At 39.6% G+C, this 4,212-nt stretch overlaps 1 pseudogene; it reads right to left on the bottom strand.

The window, feature by feature from the left end:
- Positions 1-630: 630 nt before the first annotated feature.
- LOC110322068 lies at positions 631-964 on the bottom strand (annotated as a pseudogene).
- Positions 965-4,212: the final 3,248 nt, after the last annotated feature.

The following is a 4,212-nucleotide window of genomic DNA, read 5'->3' as shown; positions in this document are numbered from 1 at the left end:
AGAGAGAGAGAGAGAGAGAGACAGAGAGAGAGAGAGACACGGCATGCCTGAATCTAAGGGTTTTTTTATGGTTCAGTGTCATCCTTGTCTAAGTGGTCTTTTCTTCTAGAAAATGTTCCTTTACATTTTCACTCTTTATTTTGTGGCATCTGTATCTTGGAGTCTATAGAGCTGAAATTCTACTGGTTTCAATGTTAAAATTTCCATGTAGACCACTCGCTATATAAACTCACTATGTAGATCAGGCTAGCCTCTAACACAAAATTCCACTTGTTTCTGCCTCCTGAATTCTCAGATGATTTTAAACCTTTTAAGAAAAAATTCTGAGGAATCAATCCAGGGCAAGATACTCTAAAATATTTAATAACATTAATGTAAATAACAATGTACAAAAATAGAAAAAATTTGGCACATATTTGTCAAACAAAAATACAAATGTAGAGAAGATATTAATTTTGTGTCTTTAACACCTGCTAATGTAAATATATTTTATTCTGTATAGTGTAATATTCTGTATATCATTCATGTAAGCACATATCCAAATAAGCAGAAATATTTACACATCAATATATACTTTGTTTTGAAGTGGATATGAAAACTCTTCATTTTTGTCTTCATAATGAAATCAGCTTAGTACAAGGTCAGTTGTTGGCCCTCTGCCTTCTTACCTCTGCCCAATTCACAATGGTTGTATCTCTCAATAGCTGGAATTCTCTTGTGTCTCAGTTGGGCTTAACACACACAAACCTCACACACCCAGCATAATCCTCTTGGTAGCTTTAGCCTTTTTCTTCCAGAAAATAGGCTTAGACTGCCCACCAAAGCCACCGTGTTTCCTGTCCTAAGCTTGCCTCCCCTGGGCAGACAGGGCATCCTTGCCCTTTGTGTACTGTGTCATTTCGTCAGGCTGGTACTTGCCACACTTCTTGCAGAAAACCCAGCATTCTTTAGGAATGCTCTCCATATTGGCAGAAGAATATCAGCTCAGAAGGAGAGAGGGAGAGCAAAAAACAGAAACACTGATAATCTACTTTTTAATAGGAATTAAAATTTGAAGTTTCAACAGTTTTCAAGATATAAAAGGGACTATTTTTCAAACAACCCTATTATGAAGAAAAATAGGATCCAGATACATTTTTTATTTTATGAATATAAAATAATGGAGAAAATACCAAATAAAAGAGACTAGCAAGGAAGGTTGGGTCCACACACACTGTGAGAAGGAATTGGAGGATGCTTGTGCAGCTCATGCCAGAGGGCTCCCACAGTATCAGGCCAAAATGTTCCCCCAAACGAGGGGGTTTGTGGGCTGGGGTCTAATTCCAACTTGGGAACTTGTATCAGACTGACTTTGGATGGAGGAGGCGTATAAGGTGGACAAGTAAAAGAACAGAACCTATCTGCTTCCCCTCCTCCGGCCTCTAGTCTAAAGATGTCTCAAATTCAGAGTGACTTAAAATCACATCACAAATGCAGCATTTGAAACTTAAAAGTGGCCATAGTTTTGTCCAGTAGTGAAATGCCAACTGAAAATTTTGCAACTAGATTTTCTTCTATCTAGGTTTTCTAAGCAAGCCTTGCCAGAATGTTTGTATCTTTCTATGATGTCAGAATTTACTAATTAAAGATACATTTAAACGCTATTCCAGTTTCATTGGCTTTACTTCACTGAGTATCTTGGCTTTGCTTGAAAGTCTTGACCACGGTACCTTCCAGTTTTGCATTCCGCTTCATTCCTAATTACTAACCTCTGTAACAATCAGATCACAACTCGAAGGTAACGCGCAAGCTGAGAAAGGGTTAATTAAGAATGTCTACTGGATTGAAAGAGACTTTATCCAGAACATGGGTGGAGAGCAATGCAAATGTCTGACTACTTCCTAACCTAGGGCAGAGCTATCTGGGTGGGGTCAGGCTGGCTCACAGTTTCAAACTGAACAGTGTACGGCAATGGAATTGGACTGAGCTATAGCCAGGGACAGAATCACAAGTTCAGTGACTGGAGATCCTGTAACATGCACACTGGGAGGTTTGGCAAATGGCATGCAGATGTGTGATATGGGCCACAGTTTTAGGCCTTCTTCCTCTTCTGTTTCACGTGAGGAGCTTTTATTGTTCATTGTTCTGGTATATTTGATAAACACATGCATGCTGTTTCTGATAAGGTTTGATAACTCCATGTGTCCAAGCACTGTTGACTTAATTAGAACTGTAAGTGGTATCTTTAAAATTAACATAATAATATCAGTTTGTGCCTTATGATTATGCTATGCAGCTGGTGGCTGTTCTTTGTAAGTTCTGTGAGCCCAACATCTTGGAGCGTCTCTTGCTCTGACAAGTTACCAAGTCATTCTGTGTTAGCATTTGTACTGACATCAGGTGTGTTTTTTAGACCTAGGACAAGGTACAAGCTTGAAAGCTGATGCTCTATACAGCAATGAGTACCCTAGGGCAGAGCACAGCCAAGTCTCCATAGTTCCTGCTAAAAAGAATTAACTAGTATTTATTTAATAAAATAGCACAGAATCAACAATTGAAAAATTAATAATGAAATTGAAGTATATTTGAAGCGTTCCATTTGATTCTGTGCATATTTTAACTAATAGAGGTTTTTTTTTTTAAATTTTTTTATGAATGAGGGAACTTTCTGGAACAAGACTGTATTTACCTGAAACAGTTGAAGAGTTTGGGTAACTACCCAAGTGAAGATTGGAAACTTACTGCTATTATTTCTCTGCTAGTTGCTGCATAGTTCAGTCAACACAGAGCAGACTCTGTAGAAACTAGAGATGCCTACCATCTGAGGAAGATAAGATCATATATTAAAGCAAGACTCTGGTGTGGCACTATGTATATATTTATTGCATACAAAGATTCCACTTCATTGCCAGCAATAATTACTATGTGTGTTTGTTGCTTCAGAACTAGAACATGAGTTCTAGTTGGAAGCTCAACCAGCAGTTATTTACTTGTGGCTACTAACTTTCTGTGACCTAAGCATCTTGAGAGAGAACTGTCTAGAGAATGCTTAACTTGGAAACAGATTTATCTAAGAAAGAGAATGAAAATATAAATAAAAATTCATTTATACTTTTGTAATAAACCAGAAAAAAATAAGGAAAGAGGGGAATTCCCATAAAGATTTTAAGTATCACACTTTCATATAACCCCATAATAGTGACATAAACTGTCTTCAAGATTGTTCACACAGGTGAATGGCTTACGCTTTAAAGTTGGAGGAGAAGGCCAAAAGGCAACTCAGATCGGTAACTACTGCAGCAGGCTCTTCTCTCAGCTCATAGTCAGCTCATGCTGTTACAGCTAAGTCTCACAGACTAGGTGGCTTAGCCAACAGAACCTTATTTCTCACAGTTCGGATGACTATGAATTCCAAAATCAACTCCACAGCTCACATAGTGACTGGTAAGGGCTTACCTCCTGGATTGCATTTAGTAATCTTGTCAGAGAGGATACAAGCTCCTGTCCCTTGTTCTTTTATTATTTGGTTTAGCAGTTTTGAGTCAGTGTCTTGGTATATTGTAGGCTGGCATTGACTGGTGATCTTCCTACCGCAGCCTCCTGAGTGCTGGGGTCACCTGTATGTACCACTTTGTTGAGTGTGGTGGGCCTTCTTAGGAGGGCATTAATCCATTCAGGAGGGGATTCACTCATGATATTGTTACCTTCCGAAGGAATCATAAAGCCATCATGTTTGGCATTAGAATTTTAATCCTAATGGCAAAAAGATTGGGGGAGGGCAAAATCTTCAGTCCTTTAAATATTACTTCCATGTCTGTTTTAATCACTTTCTTGTTGATGTGACCACATACCCAACAAAAGCATCTTAAAGAAGAGAGGTATTATTTTGATTCCCAGTTTGAGGGCACAGTCCATTGCAGTGGATAAGTCGAGATGACAGGGGCTGGGGGCCCATGGTCACATGTAGTCAGGAAGGAGGGAGAGAGAGGAGGGAGGGAGGGAGAGAGAGAGAGAGAGAGAGAGAGAGAGAGAGAGAGAGAGAGAGAGAGAGAGGAGGGAGGGAGAGAGAGGAGGGAGGGAGAGAGAAGAGGGAGGGAGAGAGAAGAGGGAGGGAGATGAAAGATGTGCTTTGCCCTCCTTTCATAGGACAGGAAATGGTGCTGTCCATAGTTAGTCTCTTCACCTCAGCTAACTCAGTCTAGGAACTCCCTCACAAATATGCCCCCAGGTTTC

The sequence above is a fragment of the Mus pahari genome, chromosome 5 (assembly GCF_900095145.1).
Source record: "Mus pahari chromosome 5, PAHARI_EIJ_v1.1, whole genome shotgun sequence".
Lineage (NCBI taxonomy): Eukaryota > Metazoa > Chordata > Mammalia > Rodentia > Muridae > Mus > Mus pahari.
Note: the sequence above shows the minus strand (reverse complement) of the source record. Positions and strands in the feature narration are given on the sequence as shown.